The sequence below is a fragment of the Carassius auratus genome, unplaced genomic scaffold (assembly GCF_003368295.1).
Source record: "Carassius auratus strain Wakin unplaced genomic scaffold, ASM336829v1 scaf_tig00025783, whole genome shotgun sequence".
NCBI lineage: Eukaryota > Metazoa > Chordata > Actinopteri > Cypriniformes > Cyprinidae > Carassius > Carassius auratus.
In genome coordinates this window covers 1-24000 of record NW_020525457.1, presented here as the reverse complement: position 1 = coordinate 24000, position 24000 = coordinate 1, and the positions used below count along the sequence as shown (strand labels likewise).

Genomic DNA, 24000 nt, shown 5'->3' with positions numbered 1-24000 from the left:
ATTTGACGCAAACAGCGTACAACTGGTCTTGATTTTCAGAAGGATGCATTGTGTTTTTGTCACTTGAGTGTGATTTCAATAAAGAGAGACGATCTAGATGCTCAAAACATCCTCCACACCGACTGCCAGATCACATTTTCACCGCAATAAAGTAGATCAAGTGCTGATTTCAGTGTAAAATTAACACACAAACAAAAAATTAAGAGTTTCCATGAATGTAATCAGCATTTCTGTCATGTTTTCAGGTAAAAACATATTTAGAAGTGAAGTGTTTAATGCTGAACAAAACAATAATGGTGAAGAAATGGTGGAAACCTGTTTGAAAACCACCATTATTTTTCTTTACGATCCATTTCATCTTTAATTGAGAAGCAAATTGCATTAGATATTAAGGTTCGTTTTAAGATAATATATGCATATATATATATATATATATATATATATATATATATATATATATATATATATATATATATATAAATATGAAATTTTGTTTTTCTTAATTTATGCATACTGAAAAAAATTGGTGTAGCATCTGCATTGAACAAAAAAATACTTTTAAACAATTTCACTTGAAAATCCCAAGTAAATTTCATAAATAATTACTATGAATTAAACATAATATTTATAAACAGACTAAACTACAATACAAACAAATTATTGAAGTTGAAGTGTGTAATGCCAAGCATTGAAAAAATGACATATAAATGGTGGAAACTTGTTTGAAAACAGTCATTATTTGTCTTTATGACGAACTCTACTTTTAAAATGATACATTTATTTGAGAAGCAAATTGCATTAGATATTAAGACTTGTTTAAAGATTATATATTTGAAACTGTTCAAATTGCTTTGTTTTACTTAAATTATGCATACTGGAAGAAAAAAAAACTAGCGTCTACCTTGAAAAAAAACTAAATTACTACAAAGAAATGGCAAGCAACATTGAATTAAAAATGAAATTTGACTAAAATGTAAACAATTTTAACACCACAAGTTTTTAAATGTGAAGTGTGTAATGCGGAGCATAATAATAATGATTCAACCAATGGCATAAAAATGGTGGAAACTTGTTTGAAAACAGTCATTATTATAATTAATGCAAATGGAAGAAGTTATTGAGACTTAAACATTTTTTTCGAGATTGTTCAAATTGTTTTGTTTTTCTTGATTTATGCATATGCAAAAATTTGCATAAATCTGCAGTGAAAAACAAATCCTGAAAAATCTAAAATATGCATGTAAATTTCACAAATAATTACAAATAAATGGTGAGTAACATTGAGTTAAACTAAAATTTTAAGTAGAAAAAAATCAAACAATATTTTGTTGTGAATCACTGATGATCTTTCAAAAAGATGTTAAAGACATATTTTTTTACAGTGTGGTTAAAAATTGAATTAAACATTTTTTAATTCTAATTCAAAAGATATTTAGATAAACGTTTGTTACTTTATTTTGCTATTTAAAGATGATTTGGAGATGCAGATGTGTTTGAATGAGAGAAACGTCATGTCGTGTGTGTGTTTTTGATTTGTTTTCTGTTGTAAATGTTGTTATTGTGTTTCTCTAAAGCTCATCCTCATCATCATCTGTCTGTTCTCATTCTGTAGTAACTCGAAGATGTCGTGACCGTCTGTAGCAATAAATGTGCCATTTTTATGACCTGATGCTTTCAGCACTCCTGCTTTTTTTTTTCTTTTTTTTTTAATACAAGTTTTATATTTTTTTTACATAACTAAAGGACAAATGCAGCCAAATTTAAACCCGTTTGCATGAATTAACCAAGAAATTACCATAATATTTACAAATAAGAATCGCAAACATGTAACAACTTTTGAAGAACATTTAAATCCAGACTAAATGTTTTAAATTTTTGCAGGAGGCAAATTAAAAAATAAATATTTAGATTGTTATATCATACTATATTACTGTATATTATTTTTATTTTAGATTTTTGTGTATAATTTGTGCATAACGGGGTGAACATAAGCCTACTCTAAACTGCTCAAAACTCACGTTTGAATCATCATTGACAAATTATTTAACTATAAAATATGTACTTACAGGCAATGAGTCAGATGTGCCAGACTCTCCTTGAATAGTTTGAATTGCACAACTTTATAGAAACGGCCAGTCATCATCATCCATAAAATGGGCAGCACACATCTGAATATTTGGGTTTGGACTGTTGTGGAACAGTGTTGAAATTCAACTCAACTGATTTCAAATTGCATCATATGACCCCTTTAATAAAAATATAAATGGCGTTAATAAAAACACTTGCACTGACAAGCTACACGATATTATGTTCGTAATCGAATGTGATTCATCTAATGAACTCGATATAGCGTAGCTTGTCAGTGGTCTACGACTCTGTGTATTAAATGCATCTGAATAATTTACTTCTGAAAACACGTGATGAGGATTTACCGGTACTATTAATCACAGAACTGACTTTACTGACGAGATGCGAATTACAATCACATGCGATTTATTGTACAGCCCTTGTTTGTTGATAACAAAGTACAAAGTAGATGAGGAAAACTAAGATGTCAGGTGCATTCAGAGCGTCGCCATTACCGTTTACAGTGTGTGGAATGGTGTGCTGTGATTGGTTGTTACCGTTTACAGTGTGTGGAATGGTGTGCTGTGATTGGTTGTTACTGTTCACAGTGTGTGGAATGGTGTGCTGTGATTGGTTGTTACCGTTTACAGTGTGTGGAATGGTGTGCTGTGATTGGTTGTTACTGTTTACAGTGTGTGGAATGGTGTGCTGTGATTGGTTGTTACTGTTTACAGTGTGTGGAATGGTGTGCTGTGATTGGTTGTTACTGTTTACAGTGTGTGGAATGGTGTGCTGTGATTGGTTGTTACTGTTCACAGTGTGTGGAATGGTGTGCTGTGATTGGTTGTTACCGTTTACAGTGTGTGGAATGGTGTGCTGTGATTGGTTGTTACCGTTTACAGTGTGTGGAATGGTGTGCTGTGATTGGTTGTTACTGTTCACAGTGTGTGGAATGGTGTGCTGTGATTGGTTGTTACCGTTTACAGTGTGTGGAATGGTGTGCTGTGATTGGTTGTTACTGTTTACAGTGTGTGGAATGGTGTGCTGTGATTGGTTGTTACCGTTTACAGTGTGTGGAATGGTGCGCTGTGATTGGTTGTTACTGTTTACAGTGTGTGGAATGGTGTGCTGTGATTGGTTGTTACCGTTTACAGTGTGTGGAATGGTGCGCTGTGATTGGTTGTTACTGTTTACAGTGTGTGGAATGGTGTGCTGTGATTGGTTGTTACCGTTTACAGTGTGTGGAATGGTGCGCTGTGATTGGTTGTTACTGTTTACCGTGTGTGGAATGGTGTGCTGTGATTGGTTGTTACCATTTACAGTGTGTGGAATGGTGCGCTGTGATTGGTTGTAACTATTTACAGTGTGTGAAATGGTGCGCTGTGATTGGTTGTTACCATTTACAGTGTGTGGAATGGTGTGCTGTGATTGGTTGTTACCGTTTACAGTGTGTGGAATGGTGTGCTGTGATTGGTTGTTACTGTTTACCGTGTGTGGAATGGTGCGCTGTGATTGGTTGTTACCGTTTACAGTGTGTGGAATGGTGCGCTGTGATTGGTTGTTACTGTTTACAGTGTGTGGAATGGTGTGCTGTGATTGGTTGTTACTGTTTACAGTGTGTGGAATGGTGTGCTGTGATTGGTTGTTACTGTTTACAGTGTGTGGAATGGTGTGCTGTGATTGGTTGTTACCATTTACAGTGTGTGGAATGGTGCGCTGTGATTGGTTGTAACTATTTACAGTGTGTGAAATGGTGCACTGTGATTGGTTGTTACCATTTACAGTGTGTGGAATGGTGTGCTGTGATTGGTTGTTACTGTTTACAGTGTGTGGAATGGTGTGCTGTGATTGGTTGTTACTGTTTACAGTGTGTGGAATGGTGTGCTGTGATTGGTTGTTACTGTTTACAGTGTGTGGAATGGTGCGCTGTGATTGGTTGTTACCATTTTTTAAGTGTGGGGAATGGTGGGCTGTGATTGGTTGTTACTATTTACAGTGTGTGGAATGGTGGGCTGTTATTGGTTGTTACCATTTACAGTGCTTGGAATGCTGTGCTGTGATTGGTTGTTACTTTTTACAGTGTGTGGAATGGTGCGCTGTGATTGGTTGTTACCGTTTAAAGTCTGTGGAATAGTGTGCTGTGATTGGTTGTTACTGTTTACAGTGTGTGGAATGGTGTGCTGTGATACCATTTTTTAAGTGTGGGGAATGGTTCGCTGTGATTAGTTGTTACCATTTTTTAAGTGTGGGGAATGGAGGGCTGTGATTGGTTGTTACCCTTTACAATGTGTAGAATGCTGCACTGTGATTGGTTGTTACAGTTTACAGTGTGTAGAATGCTGCACTGTGATTGGTTGTTACAGTTTACAGTGTGTGGAATGGTGTGCTGTGATTGGTTGAGTGCATATATCGCATTCTGCAAAAAGGGTGACTGACATTCGTCACGGTTTGAAAAAAAGGGAGAAAAAATGACTCTGTGAATATCACATTTTGTGTAAAATTTGAAATGTACTTTTCAGTACCAACCAGATACAATACTAATTTAGGCAGAAACTCAAATTTAAAAAAATAAAGACGTTTATCACATTTTGGAACCAAACTCTTCATATATAATAGTTTATTATAATACTGTGGTTTGTATAGTATCTTGACATTTTTATAGTCTTAGATTATAAAAAATAAATGTTAAAATAATTAAAATTTGGGGACAAAAGAAATTCAGGAGAACACTGTAGGACAAGTTTTTGCAATGTTTAAATAACATTCTAATCACAACCTCAAGTTGATATGTAATTTTCTTAGAACATTAAAAATAAACATTCAAATAACATAAAATTTCGTGTGAAAAAGTTTGTCGAATGTTGTAAGTAACATTTTATTAACTTTTAACTAATGTCATCACGACAAGAAAACTGGACATTTAAATGTACCAGAAACATTTCAAAACAACATTCCCACAACGTTTCTATAGCGTAAATCTGTCACCTGTGAAGGTCCCACTGGAACACGGTGTGTCTTTAAGGAGACCTGGACCTTGTTTTACTGTAAACGATGAGACGCCCAAAGCGGGCCGATCCCGTACAGAACGTCACAGGCGTGTTTGAGCTCTGAGCTGTGAGTCTGACGTCAGGTGTGTCTCTCTCCCTGTCTGTCTGATCCACCCGGGGATCATGAGCCCATAAAACACACACACAGACAAACACAAACACACACTCACTTACACTAGCACACACACACACACAGACACACACACACACAAACACAGACACACACAAACACACACTCACTTACACTCGCACACACACACACACACACACACACACACTAACACACAGACACACACAAACACACACTCACTTACACTCGCACACACACACACACACACACACACACGCTCACACACGCTCACACACAATCTCACACACTCTCACTCACACACACTCACACACAATCTCACACTCACTCACACACACTCACCCACACACACACACTCACACACAATCTCACACACACTCACACACACTCACCCACACACACACACACACACTCTGACACAATCTCACAGTCTCACTCACACACAAACACACACTCACTTACACTCGCACACACACACACACACGCTCACACCAATCTCACACACACTCACACACAATCTCACACTCACTCACACACACTCACCCACACACACACTCACGCACACACACACACACAATCTCACACACACTCACACAGACTCACCCACACACACACACTCTGACACAATCTCACAGTCTCATTCACACACAAACACACACTCACTTACACTCGCACACACACACACAGACACACACAAACACACACAAACACACACTCACTTACACTCACACACACACACACACACACACACAGACACACACACACACAGACACACACACACTCACACACACACACACACACACACACAGACACACACACACACACACACAGACACACACACACTCACACACAACCTCACACAATCTCACAGTCTCACTCACACACACTCACACACACACTCACCGCAGCTTTTGGTCAAACTGAACCTGGTCAAAACTGAAATGAAACCAATTTTGAAATAATTGTATTGTATTTCAGATATCTTTCATTGTATTTCAAGTAACAAAAAAGTTTATTGTTTTCAATATTACCAAAATGTGACGGTTACATCAAGCCCAAGTGGTTTATCAAGAGCCTTTACGATGCTGTAATGGATGTCCTAATATTCTGTCAAAGGGGGAAATAAACTGATATATGTCTGAACATGATGAGGTGAATGACGACATCCTATAAGTGAAAGAGACAGATACTCAGAAAGCACAACAGGTTTCTATCACTTCTTCTTTTCCCTCCTTCCTCAGCATGTTGGCCCAAGGCATGCTGGGATTCCACTCCCCGCTGTGGCACGCAGGAAAAGCGGCGTGACTTCACACAGGAGTAATGCACAGACACAGGCCTTCAGGTGAGTGTGGAGCAATGCAGAGATCCCCAACATCTGGACGCAAGAGCATGCTGTGTCCCTGAGCATCTGCAGCGGTGCATTGTGGGTGTGCTGGAGGGTCAGGGTCACACGGACTGACAGAAATAGTCACATGATTCGTTAGTGTTTGAGAGGCAGATGTGTCAGTGAAGATGATTTAACTAATGCTCCGTCAGCGCTGATTCATCACAGACATGCATGCTCACTTCTTACATGTGCATTTTATTATTTTAAACTACAGATCAACAAAAATGCATTGACAGGTTTGCACTTTTATTGAAAGTTTCTATATTTATTTATTTTGGCAGTTTATTATATGTGTGTTACAAATATTATACACTCATATGGTATAAGGTACACACACATATCATGATACATTATTATTATTATTATTATTATTATTATTATTATTATTATTATTATTATTATTATTATTATTATTAAGTGTTAAATTCTGACCATTTTATTAGCACAAAAAAATGCTTCTTGTTTATTTGTTTGTTTGTTTTTATTTTAAATGAAGTGGCTCATAACAAAAATTTTATTATTGATATAATTAACAACAATAATAATAATAATAATAATAAAGTTCTTTTTTAATATTATAATTTTTTCTGACATTATTAATGTTATTTTTATCATTATGTGTTCTCATAAACAACATGATTATCTTATATATATATATATATATATATATATATATATATATATATATATATATATATATATATATATATATATATATATATATATATATATATACGTTTTAAATATAAATATAAATTATTATTAATATAAATTCTAGTTTTCAGTTCAATGGATAAATAAGGGCATCTCACTGATATAATCTCAAAGCATCCATTCATTTTGTATTTGCCTTTATTTCTAGCATTTCTTCATTATATCCATAATACTGTTGGGTCAGAGTGTTATTGGATTCTGAAGGACTGGATATAAACGGATATAAATGGATCTTACTCTAGAACTCATTCAAAATTCCTTAAATAGCATTTGAGCCCAAGAAGATTCCCGTATATGGTGAGGAATAACATCCGGTCTTGAGTGAAGCAGATGTACCACAGTAAATCCCTGCTGCTGGTCTTAGGCTGGAAGGGGCGTGGCTACGGCCCACGGGCGGACTGGCGTGTCTCAGGCCACGCCCACACACTCACGCAGCGATCCGCCCAGGTGTGAAAGTTAAGCGCACTTTCATCAAGAACAAACTCACCTGAGAGACACGAGAGGACACGGATCTGCTCCACAAACAACGGTAAACTCACGTTACTCCATTTCACTCTGCATTTACGCGAAAAGAGCGTTAATAGATCGATTATCCGTCATCTGCGACAACTTATGTGCGATCAGCAGCTCAAAGTGCGATCTTTATCCCTTCTGATGTTTTCATGTGAAATCGAATCCGGTGTTACTTCAGATTGAACAAGTTTAGTAACATTTAAAACGTTTGTGTGTAAAAAAAAAAAAAAAAAAAAAAAAAGTCCGAAATAGTAGACGAATATTTAATATAATGGACCTACTGTATTATGTTACTGGTATATATATATATACCATACATACACGTGTGTTTGTGATATACACATATATTAATAACAGTACATTGTATGATCTTTGGACATGTACCATAGTAATACCATGTGTATACATACATACATATATGGTATTATTGTGGTTAGAATCATACTATGTTTTTTGCATATTTATCATCTTCTTTAGGCATTTACCATTGTAGTATCTCATAATCATCTTTGTTACTGCTTGAATTCAAGTGTCAAAAATGGTTAATATGATATAAAAACACATATACCATGGTAATTTCTTAATTTTAGGATCTTTAAACATGTAGCATTGTAACTTCATGGTAATCTCTAGGTATATATCATTGCATTATCTCCGTTGTACCGTGGTATCAGGTTTAAGGGAGGGAGGTTTAAGGAGATGTATTTGTGTTTGATCATTATTGATCAAGTCTGTAAGCTGATTTCTTGTAAACGGTTTGTGTGGAGTGTCAACACGAGAGATCATCAACCCGTCGAGCAGCATCGGTGACAGTCATCATCTCTAGATCGTGACTCTGCATGAACAGTTAACAGCAGGAGGAATGTGATCCGCCCGAGAGGGGAAAGTGCTTAGTGCTCTGCTATTGAACAGAACAGATTCCTTCTTTTCAAGCAGGAACAGAAAGAGGTTTGACAGACAGATGCAACAATAGCATCAGAAGTGGCTCTACCATAATTAGAGAAAATAACACGGCTTTAGTCGTCTCAGTGTTGTTCTGTCAGGAATCATTCACATCCATCAGCTCGTATGAAACAGCAGGCTGTGCTTTCTGGAGAAGCTTCTAGTTTGCTTCAGGTTCTGTCAAACATTGATGAATTTGTGACTGGAGCGGATGAATGAAAGAGATTTGCTACACGATGATTTACAGCGTTTGACTCAGTAATGTTGTCACCGGTGCATGAGTAATCAACATTATTCATCTGTGAGAGAGAGAGGGAGAGAGAGAGAGAGAGAGAGAGAGAGAGAGAGAGAGAGAGAGAGCTGTGATACACGACTGGACACATGCGTCTGGATTATGATGTGCATTCCTCGACTAACACCAGAAATCTCTCCATTCTTAGATTTGAGATCTTTCTCTCTTTCTTTCTTTAAATCTTTCTTTCTTTCCATCTTTCCTGCTTTTCTTTCAATCTTTTTCTTTTTCAATTTTTCATTCCTTCTTTCTTTCCATTTTTCATTCTTTCAATCTTTATTGCTTTCTTTTTCAATCTTTCTTTCCATCTGTCTTTCCTTCCATCTTTCTTTCTTTCCATCTGTCTTTCTTTCCTTCTTTTTTCCATCTTTCATTCTTTCTTTCCTTCAATCTTACTTTCAATCTTTTGTTCTTTTTCAATCTTTCTTTCTTGTTCAATTTTTCTTTCCTTCTTTCTTTCCATCTTTCATTCTTTCAATCTTTATTGGTTTCTTTCTTTCTTTCTATGTTTTTAAATCTTTCTTTCCATCTGTCTTTCTTTCCTTCCATCTTTTTCTTTCTTTCTTTCCATCTGTCTTTCTTTCCTTCTTTTTTCCATCTTTCATTCTTTCTTTCTTTCTTTCCATCTTTCATTCTTTCAATCTTTATTGCTTTCTTTCTTTCTTTCTTTCTTTCTTTGTTTTTCAATCTTTCTTTCTTTTTCTTTCTTTCCATCTTTCATTCTTTCAATCTTTATTGCTTTCTTTCTTTCTTTCTTTCTTTCTTTGTTTTTCAATCTTTCTTTCTTTTTCTTTCTTTCCATCTTTCATTCTTTCAATCTTTATTGCTTTCTTTCTTTCTTTCTTTCTTTCTTTGTTTTTCAATCTTTCTTTCTTTTTCTTTCTTTCCATCTTTCATTCTTTCAATCTTTATTGCTTTCTTTCTTTCTTTCTTTGTTTTTCAATCTTTCTTTCTTTTTCTTTCTTTCCATCTTTCATTCTTTCAATCTTTATTGCTTTCTTTCTTTCTTTCTTTGTTTTTCAATCTTTCTTTCTTTCTTTCTTTCTTTCCATCTTTCATTCTTTCAATCTTTCTTGCTTTCTTTCTTTCTTTGTTTTCAATCTTTCTTTCTTTCTTTCTTTCTTTCTTTCTTTCTTTCTTTCTTTCTTTCTTTCTTTCTTTCTTTCTTTCTTTCTTTCCATCTTTCATTCTTTCAATCTTTATTGCTTTCTTTCTTTCTTTCTTTGTTTTTCAATCTTTCTTTCTTTCTTTCTTTCTTTCTTTCTTTCTTTCTTTCCATCTTTCATTCTTTCAATCTTTCTTGCTTTCTTTCTTTCTTTGTTTTTCAATCTTTCTTTCTTTCTTTCTTTCTTTCTTTCTTTCTTTCTTTCTTTCTTTCTTCTTTCTTTCCATCTTTCATTCTTTCAATCTTTATTGCTTTCTTTCTTTCTTTCTTTCTTTCTTTCTTTCTTTCTTTCTTTGTTTTTCAATCTTTCTTTCTTTCTTTCAAACTTTCCTTCTTTATTTCTTTTTCAATATGTATCTTTCTTTCCATCTTTCTTCCTTTAATTCTTATAAATGCTGATAGAAAGACTTCTACCAATTGCGAGGTCATGAGTTCAATTCCCAGAAAATGTGTCGATGTTTAGCCGTGTATATTTGTAACGTGTTTCTTGTCAAACCTACTTTTATTCATTTGTTTGATGGCTGTAAATATTGAAGGAAAAACACCAAGTGCTCTAGCGACTGCAAGGTCATGGGTTCGATTCCCAGAACTTGGTTTAAAAATATGTTCCCTGAATACATTTAGTCATTCTGAATAATAGCATCTGCCAAACGCATAAACATAAAGATTTCAGATTAATGCTTAACACTAGATGTTTCAACAAACATATTAGTGATGTTTTGTTATAAACCCTATACTTATTTAAGTTTTTATTAAAAAGCATGTTTGCATTTAATTTAATACATTTTGTATCATCACAGTATACTATCACATTGATTTTTAATAATTCTGATCATATTATTATTCTATAATGTATCCAAACTCTAGATTGCATCCCGGCCAACAACATCTTTAATCAACACTTTTTGATCGTTTGTTGTTGATGTCATCATGGAAATTGGTTCTATTTGGAGAGCAATGTATCATTTATTTGATTACTATGCATGAAATAACACCATGTAGTGAAAACTTCATATCATCGTGCTTCTTACAGCGTTAATGCAGATCATGTGAAAGTCCAAACTTGTCAGATCAGCTTCTCGTGAGTGTTTAAACAAGGTTTGTTGTCTCAGTGGAAAGCCGTGAGAATGAGAGCTGGAGTCTGATGCGAGGAATGTTTCCTCCTGTGTGAGATCAGGAAGAGAAACGCACGGGTACGAGCGCCACCCTTCAATGCATTCTTTCATAACTTCCATAATTGTTCCTCATATCAATCATCTGTGATGTTGCCACGGTGATTATCCAAAAACCCCATGACTCACCTGGATGAGGTGAAAGTGTCTTCGTTACAATGTATCATTCCATTTCCCGCCGTCCACTAAAGAGCTGCAGGATCAAACCTAGCATTATAAACAAACACGCACCTCATTAGTCAAGCGCTTGCGGATGACATCATCAGAGAGGGTTTTAATAAACAGCATTATTGAGCTGAATCTGTAACGGTTCATCATCTGAGCTTTATCTTCCTCTGAATGTGTGGGATGCTATTAACAGGCCTGAGAACATGGAGCTGAAGTGTGTGGAGAATGAAGGTGTCACACAATCGAATCTAACCTCTGAGATCTCTCAGGAGCTGTTTTCCTCAGGTTTCATTATGTAACAGCACGCATTTGATTCGCTGCTGCACAGGTGGATGTTTACAATACTGAAACCCAATAACTGCAGCAGTTTAGCATTAAATAGTTTCTCTTTTGAGATTTGAAGCATACGTTTGGTGCATATGCTTACAAGAGAACCATAATACCACTATTATCTTCCATGTTGTTGTTGTTGTTGTTTTTTTTTAGACAAACAACTTTAGGAAATGCATGCTAATACCATGCTATTTTTACACTATGGTAATGGTTTTATATATGTATATATATATATATATTATACAGTACAGACCAAAAGTTTGGAAACATTACTATTTTTAATGTTTCTGAAAGAAGTTTCTTCTGCTCATCAAGCCTGCATTTATTTGATCAAAAATACAGAAAAAACTGTAATATTGTGAAATATTATTACAACTTAAAATAATAGTTTTCTATTTGAATATACTTAAAAAAAATAATTTATTCCTGTGATGCAAAGCATTATATAAGTATAATGTCAATTCCATGGTATATGATATGATTAGCATAATTTAGTTGATGTTTATTTCAAAGCACCATAAAATAATATCATCACTATATCAGTGTTATTTTTAGAATAATTCATAGATTATTTTGAATGTTTTTTTTTTTTATTAAAAGTTTAGTTATTTGTTTTTATTATATAGAGTATTTTTTTTTTAATTAATAGTTTTTATTTTAGTCTTACCATAGTTATTTTAGTGCATCAAGTATAACTAAATAAAAATGAGAATCGTTTTTATTAATATTTATTTATTTTTATTTTTGTAAATTTTTTGGAAACTTTCCGGAAGTTTCAGAAAATTTTCAAAATATCCTGGAAAATGTTAAAATAATTTACTGGAAATGTTCTGCCCCTTTGCAACCCTATTTATATAAAAAAAGAAGTATTTATTAGTGTGTGTGTTTGTATATGAGTGTGATTACCGTGCCTCCTGCAGTATTTGAGAGCACAGTGTGTTCACCGTGTTTATTTGCTGAATGCATGAGAACGGCAGGAGCCCGGGGCCACGGAGACGCTCCTGATCTGCTGTGTGTTCAGTGTTCTTCAGACGCTGTGTTTAAGTGCTATATTAACTCTGCTTCTGATCTGGATCTGTGTCATCATTCACAATCCTGCTCCTCGGTTTCCATCTGACTGTTTCACATTTTGAAGTTGAAAGATTGAAATGGTATTTTCTTGTAATAATTTCAGTTTCATTTACGATAAAAAAAAATGCACGGCGTACTAAAAGTATCTTAATATGCACTGTCAAAATCTTATATATATCTATATATATATATTGTATCTGACAAGTCATAATATCTTGTTAATTCTTCAATAAATGTGTCTTTTTTTAAAGGATAAAACAATGCTTTGACTTAAAACTAGTAAAGTTTTTTTTTTTTTTTTTTTGGCACATGTATAATGGTGATATTGTTTTTATAAAAATATATAAATATATATAATTGTTTATAATAATGCTAAATGTATTAATTTTTTTAGATTTTTACTTTTATCTGATTGGAATATTTTATTATTATTAATGCATTCTATTCTAATTTTATGCATTTATTTTTCAAATTTTATTCATAATTTCGCTGTGGTACAGTAACTGAAAGCTGGATTTTGGAGTGTGTATCATTGCAAGAATGATCCCTGAGCTGGAGTCCTATAGTGTGAAACATCATTAAGTGCAGTGTTGTTCTGCGTGTAATAATGTGTGCAGTGCGGTAACGACCACACCTCGTTTGTTTTGGGACTCGTCAGTCTTCTGTCAGAGCCTCGTCGCGTGTGGAGTCAGTTGTCTGGTATTTTTCCGCTTCCCTGAATTATCAATCCCAAAACTTGGCAACCACCCGATATTTGGTCACCAATTATTTTTTTCTTGATTGGGCTTCTGTCTCAGGCACAATTAAGCTCCACATCAGGGATAATTGGGATGGAGTTTGTTGTTTTTCTTTTGTAACTCATAGTGAGTAAACTCTGTCTGAGTGGATGCACATCGCCCCCTGTCTGCTGCTCGGGGATCAGCTCGGTTCGGGTTCGAGATCCAGCAGAGCAATAACATTCATGTATTTAGCACCCTAAGATAAGATATTAAGATAAGATAAGAAATGACATTTATAAAACAGTGATCGTGAGGCATTACTGCATTTTCAGCATGCTGATGATGATGATAGGTTAATTTAGTATATTTATTTATTTATTATTATTTATATTTAGTTTCGTTCATATAATTGTAGTTTTTTAATTATTTAGAATTTTCTGTTTGCTTTTTAATTAGTTAGTAATTTTGTTGTTTGTTTATGTCATTTATATATATATATATATATATATATATATATATATATATATATATATATATATATATATATATATATATATATATATAGTCTGTATACATTGTAAAAATATAAATATACATTTAGTTATAAATTAAATGAAACTGAGAAATGTTGTCTGGTAACTAATTGAAATATAAAATTGTTTTAAATAATAAAATAAATGAAACTAAAAAAATGTAAAAAATTTATTTCAGATTTTTTTTATATATATATTTTGAATTTTATTATAATATTTTTTAATCATTTAAATTTTTTAACTTTTATAAATTTTGTTCTGTTTTTGTATTTTTACATTGTTTTTGCTTATCAGTTTTTTATATGTAAAATTTTTAAATTGTATAAAAATATTTAATAAAATAGTTGGTGTACATTATCCAAGAAAATACCATATTAGTCTTTCTATTTTAATATTTCATGTTTAATTCAATGTTGCTTTGCATTTATTTGCAAAACTTACCACCAAGTTCTGAGTGAAAATATTGTTCAATTGGATTTTATTACATTTAGTTATTTTTGCGCTTCAGCTTAAATGAAAAGTAGAAATCGTTTGTTGAAAAAATAGCTGAAATAAGTGAAAAATAACAATTCCTCGTCACAAATCGTGAAAATGCATTGAATGTGTTGCTTCGAGGAGTTCGTCTGCAGTCTAGACGTCTGAATATATTGTGTGTGTGTCTCTCTTTGTGTGTGTTTTGCTTGATTTATGACTTGCAGTCAGTCATATTAAACCATTGTTTCGTCGCCGTCTGACTTACTCATGAAAGCATTCAGGATGCAAACACTTAAACCAGATCTTCTACAGAAACAACGACTTTAACATCTAAATCCAGTCCATCATCAGACGTCTGGATGCAAGTGTCTATTGCATTGATGCAAAAACAGCGGTGTACGTTACAGACCATTTAATAACTGAGATCTGTTGTAGCTAGTGCTCTGAGGAAAGTGTGAACTCCTCTCTCTATAATCATCGGTCGATTGTTCGGAGGATAGAAGTGTCCAGAGATGCAGATTCATAACACAGACTGGATCTGCTGGAGGAGCAGACAACACAAGCTGCGTTTATTCACTTTCTGAGTGTTTCTGCTCATTAGAGATGGATAAAGATGGACAACTGTCTGGTTTACAGACGTCTGGCTGCAGATTATAATTATTTAGGATGTATAAATATTACTATTTCAATTAAACACACATTTATTTGCTATTTATAATAATAGTAATTTCAACAATATACTTTTTAATTCATATTTATAGATTTTCTGATCAAACCTTTAACTAAAAAATAAAAAATATATATTTATGATTAGTATTCTTATTATTTGTAAGGATAAATGTAATAACTATATATTTTTTTTTTACCTTTTAGCAAACCTTTATCTGAAAACTAAAGAAAATTATTATTATTATTATTATTAATAATAATAATGCAATATTTATATATTCGTTATCAAACGTTGAACTGGATTAAAGGATAAAATTGTATTGTTGTTGTTTTATTCTTCTATTATGTTGTTGTCTTCTTCTTATTATTAATAATAATAATAATTTCATTTTTATCAAACCTTTAATTGAAATCAGACTAATAATTGTATAAATAATTATAATAATAATTAATTAATTATTTATTTTGAATCTAATTTTCCTTAAATTAATAATAATTTATTATTTATAATCAATTTTATTGATATTTTCATCCCTTACATCAAACCTTTAACTGAAAAAAATGCTAATAATTTTATTGTTGTTAATAATAATAATAATACATTTTATTTGTATTTATATATTTGTTTTTTAACCAAAACATTAATAAAATAAATAAATAATAATTGTAATTTTTTTTGTGCTCTCTATACAGATGGGTGTCATCATTTTGCAGCATGTGGTGATTAAAAATGTCATTGTTTTATATCCCCAGTCATTAACACAAGGATGGTGATCCAGACTCTGTTTCTGAAAAACCTTGTAATGTTTAGATCTGCATTCCTGCTCTATCAGTGCTGATTAGCTCAACTTTTCCCGCTCAGCCTCTGTGTTGGCTGGGAATATTTGGTTTTCCGTGCTGCTGTTGTTGTTGTATCTGAGTGAACGGGTGAAGGAAGGTCACCGCGTCTGCTGTCTCCTAGCAACAGGGATCTGAGAGTTTGGAATTTGTCCAGGAGGGACTTTTACCGCGGCATTCCAATGGAATGAGTCACGTTGTCATGGCAACAGGCAGCGCTGTCTCAACCGTTGAATGAGATGCTGATTGGCCGGGAGCCAAATGAATGCGTTATTTCCACGAGCTGCTTTCAGTGTGGATGAGTTCATGGTTTCAGGCTTTAGCTTGTTAGATTTACACCTGCAGGCCGTTCATCTGCTGACTGACAGATCTGTGCGCATCCTCCACAACTTCCCTCGCTAGACAGCTTAAGTTCATCTAAAATAGTTTGCTTTATTGTTGCTTTAAAACTGTTCCACGAAGACACAAGCTGCTGTGAAAGAAAAAGACTTTAACCCTGATATGTAACCCTGAAGACAGTTTACTAGATGGAAGCGCTCGAGGATTGAAGGTCAACATTACAACACTTTTGTTTCCGTTGCACAACCGGACCAATCCATCACAGATCAGGTTTGTTTATTTATTTAAAAAAAATTATTATTCTTTTTTTTATTTTATGTGTATTGTGTTTTTTTTCTTCATTTTGGTTCATATTATTATTATTTTTATATATATTTTATCATCTTTATTTTTCACCTTTTTAATTTAATTGAATTTTATTTTATTTTTTGTGTTTATTTATTTATTTATTTTAAAAAAATATATTATTCTTTTTTTTATTTTATATGTATTGTTTTTTTTTCTTCATTTTGGTTCATATTATTATTTATTTTATTTATATTTTAGCATCTTTATTTTTCACCTATTGTTTTTTTTTCTTTCTTTTTAGTTCATATTATTATTTTATATATATATATATATTATTTTAGCATTTTTGTGTCCCTAGCCCCATCTAAGCGATCAGAGATTAGGAGTATATTATTTATTTATTTATTACTTTTGTATTTTGTTTTTATTATTATTATAGATATTTTCTATATTTTTTTATCTCTGTGTCCCCAGCACCACCTGACCCATCATAGATAAGGTGTATTTTATTTAATTTAATTTAATTTTATTTTATTTTATTTTATTTTATTTTATTTTATTTTATTTTTCAGTCATTCAGTTTTCAGTGTCACAGGTTGAAAAGTCCCCTACATACAGTACAGAATGACAGTTCGTTACTGAACATCTGAATGCATTTATCAGTATTCGAGTGGTAAAAATAAACCAGGTTTCTTTTATCCTAAAGTCTGTTTGACCTGACGCTGATATTATTGTAAGCTGCACCACCTTTCTGAGGAATTGTGTGGGACGAGGTGTATTTGGCAGCAGAGGAAGAGCTGGATTAAAGCTGTGTGTGTTTTGTAACCGTGAGCCCTTCACCTCTTTAAACTTTACTGAGCGATATTTAAAACAGCCGCACCCAAACACACACACACACACACACGCCCTGCGGGAGAAGAAGGTGTGTGTGTGTGTCTGGCTGACGGCCTGCTTGAGTTGAACGCCCCACCCGCACACGCCTTATTCCCAGCATGCCATTCACCCACATGCCACAGATCACTGTCACACATAACTTTGTACATGTTTTCATCTGTTGGACGCATTATGTAACACACGCTTCAAGAGAGATAGGAAGCCCTGAGAACGACTGAAACAATGGCATATTTATCCCCAAAATAAAACGAAGAACAGTTAATCAAGCCTTTTATTAGGACCATTATCAGTTTTTACATCGTGACATTTTTCATGACATTACATGCCACTTCTAGAAACAAGCTAAATACTTGCTTCACATGAAAAAATACAAAAAAAATGACACTTTTATTTTGATTATATTTTTACGTAAAAAAGCTAGCAAGATGTAAGCAACTTCTAGAAGCAAGCTAAATGTTTGCTTAACATGTTTGCAATGTGTTTAAACATGCTAGCAACGACTAGAAAAATGTTAGTGACATGTTAAAAGCATGCTAAGTCATGCTAACTCTGTGTTAAAACATGCTAGCAACAAGGTAAAACATGGTAGCAATGCTAATTGTTATCAACATACTCCAACAGGCCAAACATGTTAGCAACTTCTATAAACATGCTAAATGCTTGTTTCACATGGTAGCACTGTTAAAACATGCTAGCAATGTCTAGAAACACGTTAAACATGGTACTAGTGACATGTTAAAACATGCAAGAAACATGCTAGCAGCATACTGAATCATGCTAGCTCTGTGTTAAAACATGCTAGCAACAAGCTAAAACATGGTAGCAATGCTAATTGTTATCAACATAACTCCAACGTGCCAAAAATGTTAGCAACTTCTATAAACATGCTAAATGCTTGTTTCACATGGTAGCACTGTTAAAACATGCTAGCAATGTCTAGAAACACGTTAAACATGGTACTAGTGACATGTTAAAACATGCAAGAAACATGCTAGCAGCATACAGAATCATGCTAACTCTGTGTTAAAACATGCTAGCAACAAGATAAAATTTGGTAACAATATGTTAAAAGCGTGCTAATTATTCTAAACATGCCAAAAATGCTAGCAAGATGATAGCAACTTCCAGAAACAAGCTAAATACTTGATCACATGAAAAAAAAATACTATTGTTATTGTGAAGTGTTGCTTCTTTATACTGTATATGAATTAATCACTGATAAGAAAGTCTGTTCTGTCGCATTCAAATGTCAGATGAGTTTCATTCTAAGTTTTGAAGTCACTCAGTTTTGTTGTTATTTGAATGAGTTTGTCCTAAACAGGTGAAAAGAGCTTAGTTTCAGTTCATCAGAGACTGCTAAGAGTGTTTTACATTCACATTCACACACTCTCATGCCGTGAGATCAATCAGGCAGAGAAACCACACACACACACACACACACACACACACACACACACACACTCACAGCAACCAACCCAAACACTGCTGCCATGCAAAAACACAAAGGCTTAACCAGCGTTTCTGCATCTGAATGTGTAAGTACAGTACAGAACAGTAAGGTCTTTTGTCTTATGAATTTGCTGCAATAATTCAGGTTTTGATTGCACACTTTCTCATGAAGCTCGTTGTGATTTTCACGGATGTTGCTCCATTTTGCATTATGCTGGATATCTGCCGGCTTACTGTGGATTTTGAGGAGGTTTTCTGCTCTAAACTGACTGATGAAGGTGATGATGTCACCACTGTTTCTGTGCTTTCCCACAGTGCACTGGGATCGGCCGTGGCGTGTCCCTGTCTCTGAAATAAATGTGCTTGTGTTGCATTTTTAATCCGGTTTAATTCTCTAATCATGAGTCAAGAAAGAGCTGTATAAAATCATGCATGATGTTACGTCTGGGTCATTTACAGTGTCGTTGAATAGTTATGGAAACTTCGGGATGTGCATTGCATCGTGAGATACAGTATTCACACAGATCTAGCAGGTCATGCATGCAGGAATGTCACATGCACAATACATAACAATGTTATAATGTTTGTTAATGAGACACACACAGGACTTGCATTACACAATGCATTAATTAGCATAATTGTGTAAGCAACAGAGACGATTATTAAATATTGCATCAGTATTGTGTGTTCAGAGGTTTTAATGACTAATCAAACTAATCCCAGCATGCTTTGCTGCAGAGCAACCAGACATCGTGTGTGCGTGAGTGTGTGTGTGTGTGTGTGTGTGTGTTTGTGTGTTCTTCTTATTTCTGTGTAAACACACATCATGTGCTACTTTTCTCTTTCTCTTACTCCTCCTTTCTTTCTTTTTCTTTTTCAATGTAATATATTTTTTTAAATGTATTTCCTTTTATTATTTAAAATGTACCTATTTTTGTCTTTTTACATTTCTTTTTCTTTTAATTCATTTTAACTCAATTTTTTTATAACATTTTCTTCTGTATATATTTAAATTGTTATTCTTTTCATATGTATTTATATTTATATTTACTCTTCTTTTTTATCTTAGTTTTTTTATTTAAATTTATTGTCTTATTTTAATTAATTTATTTTTGCTATTTTCCTATTAAAAAAAAAAATTTTTTTAAAGTTTGTGCTTTTTTATCTTTCCTATCTAAATATATATTTTTTAAATCTAATATTTCTCTCTTATTTCACTCTTTCTCTATTATGTTTGTTTTTTATTAAAATTTTTGTCTTATTTTTATTAATTTTTTTTAAATTGCTTTTTTCCTATTTTATTTTTTAATTATTTGCATCTTTTTAATTTTTTTAAAGTTTGTCTATTTCTTTTTCTTTTTTCTTGCTTTAATTTTTTTATCTTTCCTATCTATATATATATATATATATATATATATATATATATATATATATATATATATATATATATATATATATTTTTTTTTTTTAATCTAATATTTCTCTCTTATATTTATACTTCTTTTTTATCTTAGTTTTTTATTTAAATTTATGTCTTATTTTTATTTATTTGTGCTTTTTTCCTACTTTTTTAAATTATTTGCATCTTTTTTTAATTTTTAATTTTTTAAAAGTTTGTCTATTTCTTTTTTTTGTTGCTTTTTTTTATCTTTCCTATCTAAATATTTTTATTTTTTAAATCTAATATTTCTCTCTTATTTCTCTCTTTCTCTCTTTGTTTTTTATTTACATTTTTTGTCTTATTTTTATTTATTTATTTTTTGCTTTTTTCCTAATTTATTTTTTAATTATTTGCATCTTTTTTAATTTTTTAAATATTTTTTTTAAGTTTGTCTATTTCTTTTTTTTTTCTTTTTTTTTAAATTTTTTATTTATTTTTCCTATCTATCTATCTATCTATATATATATATATATATATATATATATATATATATATATATATATATATAAATCTATATTTCTCTCATTCCTGTGGAATGCTTGCTCCCTGCAGCTGAATGAACTCTTGAAGCGGAGCTGGATGTGTTGTTATCTGTGAGCGTCTGTCAGTATCTGGCCGTTGGTTGTGTCCTGGTTTGCCCTTCATCAGCTCCGTCTGTCTTCCGTCTCACGGATCAAGTCGAAGCACATCTCTATATTCCAGGTCAGCTCCCGCGAGGCGTGTTCTCTGCTGTTTCCAGTAAATGTGCTGTTGTTGGAAAAGCTTCTCGCTCACCAGGTCGGGTCTCTTTGTGACGTCACCCAGGGTTTGGCTGTTTTGTTCCCATGTAATGATTTGTTGCAGCGACTTGAATTCCAAACCAAATGAGTCTGGTCTGTCTCTCAGAACAGCCTCAAGTCGGAGCTTGTCTCGTGAAGTTCACGTCAGTCTAACAGCCGCTTGTGAAACGAACGCTGCTTTCACTGGAACGATCCTTGTAATCCCATGAGCACTGAATGTGTTGCAGCTTTTATGATTTCTGTGCTTTTATTTGGAGACAAAGAGCTTTAATCCGAACTGAAAGCACTCGATCGTTTGCATTGTTCCTGACAAAGACATTCAAACAGTGTCTAAACCATTAAATCAGCAACAATTAAAGCAAACATATCTCATTCAAACAAATCACTTTTCATCTAAAAATGCCAGTTTTTTATTTGTTTATTTGTTATTTATTTATTTAGTTATTTATTACTTTTGATTTCTTAATTATTATTCATTTAATTATTAAATTTAATTATTTTTAAAACAATTTTTAATAGTTTTAAATTAATTAATTATTTTATCTTTTATTTTATTTTATTATTTTTATATTATTTATTTGTTTTATAATTTTTTACATTTTTTTACATAATGTTTTTATGATTTCTTTAATAAATTAGTATTTGTTTCGTCCTTATTTTTTTATTTATATTTAATTTGAATGTTTTTTTATCTTTCTTATATCTTTCCTTTGATTTTATCGCTTGAGTTTTTCATGTGCTCATCTCATATCAATGTGTCATTCATGTTTAGTTCGTCAGATTCTTGCCATATTTAACTTGTAGATCCGCTTTCATTTCCTGGACTTCCTCGCATTTCTTTGTTTATGAAGTTTTTTATTTCCTGTAGACACTTGAGGTCTCCTTGTGCCTGAAAGCATGTGGTTCATTGTTTTATTGAACTTCAGCAATGCTTTTCCATGCAGAAGCCTAATGTCTTTCACTTTCCAATATCATTTTAGTATTGTCTATCTATCTATGTTTACTGCGTCTCCCTCTAGTGGAGAATCCACGGATTTGCTGAAATAAAGTTTTTTTTTTTCCCAAGATGGATATTCAGTGTCTTATAATAAGAGCTGGGGGGAAATTAACTGTGCTAAATTGTCATGAAAATTTTTTTCTCAATGTAATTTTTTTTTATGTCCCAACGTACAAGTATTAAATACAAAATAAATAAAATGAAATAAAGCTTAAAATTAAGAAATAAGTAACTTTTGCTAGGAAATTTTTCAAAAGTAACACTTTGAATTAAATGTAACATTTTCGAACACTGAAATGGAATTTTCAAATCTCGACAAACCTTTCAATATGACATTTAATTAAATAAAAAGTACAGTTAAATAAATGCATAAAATATAAAAAATTAAATATATATATTTATTATTATTTATATATAAAATATGTGCATGATAAAAAAAAAATACTGATTTTTTTTTTATTACAGTCTACAGTGTCAATGAATGAAGGTATATTGGAACTGATAAAAATAAGACAAATAATATAATGATTTTAAATAAGAAACAAAAACTATCTAAATAATGTCTTGAATCTTAAATCTTCGACTGAGGTGAACTGTGCTTAATTGTCATGAAGTGTGATGTCTTCATTGTTGAATTATGTCTCAGACTCTTTATTCTTTTCTCTTGTGTTTTAGTGGCCGTTAGAGAAGCGAGAGCCGCTGAAGTGCATTGTGGGATTGTAACGACCGTGTGACAAACTGACCAACGGGATGCCAGTAATGAGTGCGCAGGAGACCAGCACGGTACAGTAAATACAGGAACAGCCCGTGTTCCACTGACTTCTCTTAAGAATCTTTCTTAACCAAAACAGTTACTTATGAAACAAAAATGTAACGCAGGTTAAAAATTGACTCTGAACCTCACATTTGAAAAACACAAATATTAAATATGAATCTATACATAGAAATGAGTAACTTATGATTCTTACAGTGACTGTGAAGGAAAATGAGAGAAATTATGATTTATAAATAAGAATAAAATACTAACGATTCAATAGTATCAATAAATAATTTTTATGCTCCTAGTTTGTTATTTTTGCATCATTAAGATTTTTTTTATAATATTTGAAATTAGATTTAGTTGTATTTTCTGTATTTATTTTAATTAGAATTTTCTTGTGCGTGTTTGTCATTTTTATTATTTAAAGCTTTTTTTATTATTATTTTTATTATAAACTTTTATATCAGTGTTAGTTATTTTAGGACGTCAAGTTAAAGGGAACAAGCTCAAATAAGTTAAGTTGAATTATATATTATTTTTTTCTTTTTTTTTTTGTTGAAAAAATGTATTTATTTTTGGTTATTATATTATGAGTTTCCTAGTGGGCATAATTTTTTTGTAAAATTTTGCTTAAAACATGAAAAATTTGCATGCAGAAATTAATTTGAATATTAAATATTGCAATATACATAATATACAGTACTGAGCTTGAGTATTTCTTGCATTTTGAATATGAACGTTTTTATTTGTGTGTGTTTGTGTGTGTGTGTGTTTGTGTTTCTGTGTGTGTGTGTGTGTGTGTGTGATGTTTTAACATGCAGACAGCAGTGTGAAAAATTAAACAATTACTGTTTTTATAGTT

At 32.4% G+C, this 24000-nt stretch overlaps 1 long non-coding RNA gene across 1 annotated transcript; it reads left to right on the top strand.

The window, feature by feature from the left end:
- The first annotated feature begins 6258 nt into the window (after positions 1–6258).
- Positions 6259–23182, top strand: LOC113078483 (uncharacterized). The gene is made up of 3 exons (XR_003281534.1): positions 6259–6544; positions 7452–7832; positions 23054–23182. It is a non-coding gene; the product is annotated as an uncharacterized LOC113078483 (long non-coding RNA).
- Positions 23183–24000: the final 818 nt, after the last annotated feature.